This window comes from Herpailurus yagouaroundi, unplaced genomic scaffold (assembly GCF_014898765.1).
Source record: "Herpailurus yagouaroundi ecotype Mexico unplaced genomic scaffold, PumYag 199, whole genome shotgun sequence".
Classification (NCBI taxonomy): Eukaryota; Metazoa; Chordata; class Mammalia; order Carnivora; family Felidae; genus Herpailurus; species Herpailurus yagouaroundi.
Window position 1 is genome coordinate 21812187 of NW_024412430.1, and position 8258 is coordinate 21820444.

An 8258-nucleotide genomic window follows, 5' to 3' on the forward strand; every position below is an offset into this window, starting at 1 on the left:
GGGTGAAGGAGGGCAAAGGGACCCCTCTGGGGGAGAAGGTAGGCTGGGGATCACTCTGGGGGAGAAGGTGGGCAGGAGGACCCTCCAGGGAAAAGGTGGGAGCCTCTGGGTGAAGGCAGGCCTGGCTTCCTCTGAGAAGGTGGTCAGGGACCCCCAGCAGCAGAGGGACAGGGGGCAGCTGGGGTTTCCTCTTGTTTCTTCCTTCCTGCTCCCTTTCCCCCTGATTCCTGGGAACAGCTAGCCCTCCCACACAGGATCCTTGACTCTCCTGTTGCTGAGCCCCTAGAGGACAGATTTCTGGGGAGCCAGGAGCACCCTGGCACAGGTCAGCTCTGTAAAGGGAGTGATTACCTAGAATTTGAGCCCCCTCCCCTCCTCCCCCAAGGAGCCCCCAGGCCTCCAGTCCAAGTCAGGATTATGGAGCCCTGCTGGTGGCTTCAGGACAGCAGGGGCTGGAGGGATGGGCCAGAAGTGCCACTGCCTTGCTCTGGGCCCTGCAGCCTGACCTGAGTGGTCAGGGTCTGTGGTGCGTGGGGGAAGGGCCAGCTCCGAGGGCTCCTTCCTCCCCGCCTTCTGGAAGCCAGCCCTCTCCTGCCCGCTCCCGGCTGCGTCCATGTGCCGTGGAGTGAGGAGTGAGGAGTGAGGGGCCAGGGGCCAGGAGGTGTTCCCTCCCCTGAGCCTCCTCCCGGGGGATGCTGGCCACCTCAAGCACAGAATGCCAGACTGGAGGGAAAGCCAGGTGCAGGCGCCTCGCAGCAGCACCCCCGACAGGTGCCCAGCTGAGGCCTGCAGCCCCTCAGGGCACCTGGCCCACGTGCCAGCAGTTCATCTGAAGTCCTCCCTCCTCTGGAGGCCAACCTGCTGTGCCAGCTGCCCCCTGGCCTCCCGCCCCGGCAGGTGGGCCCGCCTTAGCAGGGAGGCACCAGCCAGAGAAGCTGGGGGAGGGGAGAGGGACAAGGTCACTCTGCCACTGCCGCCACCTCACTAAGCTCGACCTCAAGTCCTTCCCACCTGAACTGCAGTGGTTGCCCTTCCCCTCTGGGGTCCTTCCTCCTGGAGATGGTGCGGAGGGCTCTGGGAAGCACTGTCCCCCACCAACACCCTGGTGTGGGTCAGTTCAGATAAGCGGTGCCCGGCCTGCAAGTCCGGCTGGCCTGGGCCCTGCTGAGTGACCATCCCCTACAGCAGTACTGGGACGCTCAAACCCGCAGTGTCCACCTCTACCCACTTGTGGTCCAGTGTGGTCAGAAGCTTCTGGAGGCCACTGTGGTGCAGGGCCTCTCCCAACACTTCCCCGTCCTTGTCTGCGAGGACAGTAGTTACCAGTGTGTGTCAAGCACTGACCAGGTGCCATGCCCTGTGCTTGGTTCCCCACAGACTCCAGCAGTGCCTGGGACGTGCTCAGCATCAGCTCTAGGCGGTGACCACTCCACCCTCCGCACTTGCAGGGACACTTCGGCACTGCCGCTCCACAGACAGGTATACAGGACCAATGGGAGTCCTGGGGAGGGGGGGGGGACTCCTGCCATTCTCCAGAAAACGCAGGCTGGAAGCAGTGAAATGCCTCCCAGAGGAGGCAGCTGGCTGACCAGGGGGAGGAGCGGGCTGGGAGCCCAGACTCCCCCAGGCGCCTGGCCATCCTGCCCTCCTGGTCTGTACGTGTCCACGGCCTCTGCGTGTGTCCGCAGAGATGCTTTCCTGTTACTCCAGGCTGTTCGGACGCTGTGGGCCAACTCCAGACGAAAGTAAGGGCCCATGTGGGTGCCAAATGCTCCTTTGTTGGGCTTCCCCATTCTCACCCCCCAGAAAGCCCTCCTTTTCTGAGTCCTCACTCATTGTGCGTTGAGCGCCTGCTGTGTTCGCAGTTTGGTAGCAGTCCCAACTCCTGTGCAGCTCCTTTTGCTGTCAAGGGGGACAGTGACACACGCCCCACAGTGCCCTGGGGACCCAGGCCTGGAGCAGGCCAGGTCACACAGGGAGGGGGAGCACAAGGGGCTGGACTCAAGGCCCCAGGAAGCAGGGGCAGTGGCCTTGAAATGAGGTGTCCCCCAAGCTCTGGCCCTTTCACATGGTCTGCTCTTTGCCTCCACGCCCACCGAGTCCACCCCACTCCTGAGTCTGTGTATAAGCATCAAGACCACCACCCACCCGAGTGGCCAGGGATGCTGCTGGGGTAAGAGGATGGGCTCCCCAGAAGCATGCCCCCCCACCCTCCACCCTGCTGCTCCAAGGAAGCACAGCCACAGCATGCACCCCGCATCCCCCAGCCAGTCCCAAGCGTGAGACACGTATTATTCACCTTATTGCCCAATGGAAAAACAGCACGTTCCAGGACCTGCTGATTCACTCCCTCTCGACAAAATCCACTGAACGCTAGCGCAGCCTTTTCTTTTAATTGTGGTAACATACACAAGATGAAACGTACCATTTTGACCATTTCTGAGTGTACGGTTATGTGGCATGAAGTAAGTTCACACTGTTTGCAGCCGCCATCATGCACCTCTGCCAAGTTTTTCACTGTCCCACCAGTAAACACTAACCCCCATCACTACTCCCCCAGGCCCAGGCACCCACCAGCTACTTCCTGTCTCTATGAACTTGACCACTGTAGGGACCTCAGATAAGTAAGTGGAATCCTACAGTATTTGCCTTCTTGTGACTGGCTTACTTCACCTGGCATCATGTCTTCGAGGTTCATCCATGTTGTAACATGTGAGAGTTCCCTTCCTTTTTAAGACTATTATTTCATTGTGTTTATGATCCGTGTTTGATTTCTCCATTCATTGTTGAAGGACACTTGGGTTGTTCCCACGTTTTGGATGTTGTGAATAATGTTGCTATGAATGTGGGTGTGCAAATATCTGTTCATGTCCCTGCTTTTACTTCTTTTGTGTGTATACCCAGAAGTGAGATTGGTGAATCATATGATAATTCTATTTTTAACATTTTTAAGAACCATGCCATTTTCCACAGCTGCTGCACCATTTTATATTCCCACCAACAGTGCACAAGTGTCCCAATTTCTCCACATCCTCGCCAACACTTGTTATTTTCTGTATGTATGTGTGTGTGTGTGTACATGTGTTGATTATAGCTGTCCTAAAGTAGATGAAGTGATATCTCATTGTGGGGTTTTTTTTTTTTTTGAAGTAAAAATTCTTAATTTCTCAATGTATAGTTCAATATGCTAGTTTTTGATGGCAAAAATTTGGTTCCATTGAAACTCTGATCACTGTGGTTTTGATCTGCATTTCCCTAATGACTGATGATGTTGGGGATCTTCTCATGAGTTTATTGGCCATCTGTACATCTTCTTTGGATAAATGTCTATTTGAGCCTTTTCCTTATTTTGATTTGGGTTGGGTTTTCTTGTTGTTGAATTATAGGAGTTCTTTATATATTCTGGATACTAATCTCTTATCAGATTGGTGATTTGCAAATGTTCTCACATGCTGTCAGTTGTCCTTGCACTCCATGATGATGTACTCTGATGCACAGACGGTTGTAATTTTGAAGAAGTCAGGTTCATCTATTTTGTTTTCTTTTGTTGCCCTTGCATTTTGACGTCACATCCAAAAAACCATTGCCAAATCCAATGTCATGAAGATTTCACCCTGTGTTTCCTCCCAAGATTTTTATAGGTTTAGGTTTAGGCTTTTGATCCATTTTAAGTTAATTTTTGAGTTGAGGTAAGGGTCAATGTCATGCTTTTGCAGGTGGACAGGGAGTCTTCCCAGCACCATTTGTTGAAAGCACTGTCCTTTCCTCATTGAGTGATCATGGCACCCTTGTCAAAATCATTTGACCATGTGGGCAAGGGGTTATTTCTGGGCTTCTTATTGTCTTTCATTGGTCTGTATGTCTAACCTTATACCATACTGTGTTGGTTTCTGTAGCTTTGTAGTAAGTTTCAGAATCAGGAAGGGTGAAACTCGAAATTTGCACTTCTTTTTCAGGACTGTTTTGGTTCTTCCAGGCCCCTTAACACTCTTTATGAATTTGAGAACTGGCTTCTCCACTTCTGCAAAAGGGACTATGATAATTTTGACGGGGATTTCATTGAATCTGCAGATCATTTTGGGTAGTACTGCCATCTTAACAATATTAATATTCTGATCCATGAACATGGGATATTTCCACTTATTTGTCTTCTTTAATTGCTTTCAGCAATGTCTTACAGTTTTCAGCATACAAGTCTTTTATCTCCTTGGTTAAACTTACCCCTAGGTTTTTGGGTTTTTTTAATGTTATTGTAAATGGAATTGTGTTCCTGATTTCCTTTTGAGATTGTTTATTTTTAGTGTTTGGAAACAAAACTAATTTTTTAGTGTTTATTTAGTTATCCTGCAACATTACAGGATTAGTTTTATAACTTTGAATTTACTAGTTCTAACAGTATTTTGTGGAATCTTTAGAGTTCCTAAGTCTTTTTGATTTTACATAACATCTTGCTATCTATGAACAGAGATAATTTTACTTCTTCCTAATTTGGATACTATTTGCTTGTTTACGCAGGTATGTCTGGTTGCTCCTGCTAGAACTTCCAATACTGTGTTGAGTAGAAGTGGTGAAAGTGGCAGTGGCATCTTTCTCCTTTCTGATCTCAGGGGAAAAGTTGTTTTGGGTTTTGTGCATGTGTTTGTGATATATATATTTTTTAATCTTTTCACCATTAAGTATGTTTGCTTTGGGCTTTTCATCTGTGGCATTTACTATGCTGAAAAAGTTTCTATTTCTAATTTCTTGAATTTTGAGACGGGGAGTGTGCATGCAAGTGGAGGAGGTGCGAAGAGAGAAGGCAGAGAGAGAATCCCAAGCAGGCTGTGCCCTGCCAGCACAGAGCCAGACTTGGGGCTCATACTTACCATCTGTGAGATCATGGCCTGGGCTGAAATCAAGAACCAGATGCTTAACTTACTGAACCACCCAGGTGCCCCCCTATGGAGGAGTTTTATCATGAAAACATGTTGAATTTTATCAAATGCTTTTTCTGCATCAGTTGAGATGATCCTGTGGGTTTTTCCCCCTTTGTTGGTGTGATGTCTCACCCTGATTGATTTTGAGACCGAACCATCCTTGCATTTCAGGAACAAACTCCATTTCATCAAGGTGTAGAATCTTTTTAACACGCTGGTGAATTTAGTTTCCTGGAATTTTGCTGAGAATTTTGCATCAAGGTTCATGAGGGATATTGTTTTGTAGTTTTCCTTTTTTGTTTTGTTTTGTTTTGTTTTGTTTTTTTTATGTAGGCTCCACACCTAATGTGGGGCTCAAATTCATGACCCTGAGATCAAAAGTCACATGTTCTACCAACTGAGCCAGCCAGGTCCCCCTGTTTTGTAGTCTTCTTGTAGAGTCTTTGTCTGGCTTTGATATCAGGGCAATGCTGGCTTCAGGGAGTGTCAGGAAGCATTCCCTCCTCTTCAACATTTGGGAAGAATTTAAGGATTGCTGTTAATTTTTCCCTAAATGTGTGGTAAAATTCACCAGCCATCTGGTCATGGGCTTTTCTTTTTGGGAGGCTTTTGATTATTGACTCACTCTCTGTAATAATTACAGGTCTATTAAGATGTCCTGTTTCTTTGTAATTCAGTTTGGGCAGGTTGCGGGTTGTGTGTATGTGGGTTTGTCCACTTCATCTAGGTTGTCCAATGTGTTGGTGCACAACTAGTGTAGGTTTTAAAGCTGTGAACCAGGTAGACGCATCCCACCTTCCAGGAGTTCATATGGCAGAGATGACAGACAGGAGATACTAGTTCAAGGCTGGATGTGTGCTTTGGTGACACATGAAGCAATCTGGTGAATGTCAAGAGAGTTCTAAGAGGAGGCCCTTGGGAGACCTGATCCAGAACCCAGTGAAATGAACAGTGACCCATGGGAACTTTGGGAGCCTTCTGGGTTTTTCTGATAGCTATGAGAGTGCCCTTCTGTTGACTATCGTGAGGATGGCCCTGTGATGTTTTGAAGCAATGAGTTTATAGACCAAAGCCCCTCTGCCAAATAACCATATAATTTACATTAAGGGTGCTATTAACAAAACACCAGAACAAGACAAGACAAACGGGCCACTCTGGGAAAACCAACACCAGGGTAACACTTATATAACCCATGCTGGGGTCAGTCATGTCTGAAGAGATGGATATGCACAATGGCCAGGAGTGGACATGGTGTGATGAGGTCTGGGAGGTCTGCTCCTGTGCCTCCAGCTGTTTGCCACATGAGCTGCTGGTGCCTTCTGGGCACACCAGGCCAAGGCCATCCCAGACACCACCCTGAAGTGGCTAGAGCTCTGCCTGAGTAATTTCCAGCCAGCCCCCAGGTGGCCCCTCATGGAGTCTCCAAGACCTCACCTGCACAGTCCAGCCCACAGCACTGGGTGAAGCACCTAGTACAGAGCCTGCTTTGGCCCATCTGTGGGTCCATGAGGCCCCTGCCGCCCCCCCGCCTCCCCCGGCTGTGGTAGGGACAGGAGCGGAGGCCCAGCAGCCAAGGGTCCTGGGGCTGGAGGGAAGCAACCTGTGCAGAGCTCACTCTGCCAGGTGAGGGTAAGCAGTAAAGGGGAAAGGACAGTAAACTGGCATTCTCCAAAGAATCAGCGGGAGAATAAGATCGCTGGAGGGGAGAACCGCTCCTGCAGGGAGCGCATCAGGAAGGAGCTCGTGTCCTCATGCCTGCCCACAGGCCTGGGAGGAGACAGATGACAAGGTGGGATGCCCGTTTTCCTGTGACACTGGCCCAATGCTGAGGGTTAAGCCAACTTCCAGGGGCCAGCAGCACCCTTCTCCCCTCGTTGGTGGGTTCTCTCTATACACTGCTTCCTGAGCCCAGCCTCGCCCTGCAGACCCTCGTCCCCCCAGTCCCCTCCCTGTTTTATTTCCCGTGTTCTTACCTGATACGGCCTTGCTTGTACACACCTGTCCTGCGCCCCGAAACGTGAATAGGCGCGGCCCCTGCGGCCCTGAACGGCAGGTGCGCGGGGTTCATCCGCGCTAGGCCGACGAGGGCACAAGGACCAGGTGTGAACAGGTGTGTCCGTATGCGTACATCACTAGGGGTTTTCTGTCCTTTCTGTGCACCGGCAGTGTTTGAAACTCTACAATAGACATACTACGTTTGAAACACACGAGATCCGTAAGAGCTCTTTCACACAAAAGAAAACAAAAAACGGTGAACCAGAATGCTCGACCAGCGGCGGGGTGAGCGACGCGGACCGCCGCGGGGCGTGGACGGAGCGCTCGCACTGCCAGCGCAGGTGGAGAGGAGGCCGGAAGGGCTCACTGCTCCGCCCCGAGCTGTCCCAAGCACAAGCCGGAAGCACTCACGGCCCCGCCCCGCGCACAAGCCGGAAGCGGGCCACGGCCCCGCCCCGTTCTAAGCACAGGCCGGAAACGGCCCCGCCTCTCGCACAAGCCGGAAGCGTCTACGACCCTTTCCCGAACCGCGCAGAATCCGGAAGCCCTCACGGCACCGCTCTGCGCCGTCCAGCGCACAGGCCGGAAGCAACTCGCGGCCCCGCCCCGCACAGAAGCCGGAAGCGTACACGTCCTTTTCCCGCCCCGCGCAGAGGCCGGAAGCGCTCACGGCCCCGCCCCAACCCGCCCGAAGCTGGGGCCGGAAACAGTGGCGGCTGTGTCCCTCCCCTTGTATAGACCGGAAGCGCCCAGCTCCTCAGACTGGGGAGGTGGATTTCTGTCCCGTGTCTCTGAGCCCCGCGGCGGGGCTTGTCCCCATTGCTGCCGGCGGTGCGACCCTAGGGACGCCACAGCTGCGGGCGGTCAGAGTCGTGTGGCCCCCGCAGGGTCGGCCCTGGAGGGTGGTGGGCCCAAGGGCGCGAGGTGCACACGGAGAAAACCACAATGAAGGGTGGGTCTGGTCAGTAGGGACAGTAATACACGTGCTTCTATCGGGATCTGGTGCGTTTCTTCCTTGGGCTTCTTTCTCCACGTTCAGTCCCGCTTCCCAGCATGGGGACGAGGATGACAGCGCGAGTCCCTTCGGGCTGGAGACCGTAACCCCCTTGCAGAACAGTTTTGAACTGCACTCACTCTAGCGAGCTCTCAGGCAGCTGTTGAGCTTTTTAATTATGTAAGTCCACTCTCCCACTGCCCCTCGCCCCCGACACAGGCGTGGACTCAAAGTCAGGATCCCCAGACCGCGTCCTCGCACCGAGAAGGCCTGGTGCCTGCGGTAGCGGTCCCAACTTGAATTAAGTCTCCGTAACATCTGTTGCTACAAGAAATTTAAAAGCGACACCGTAC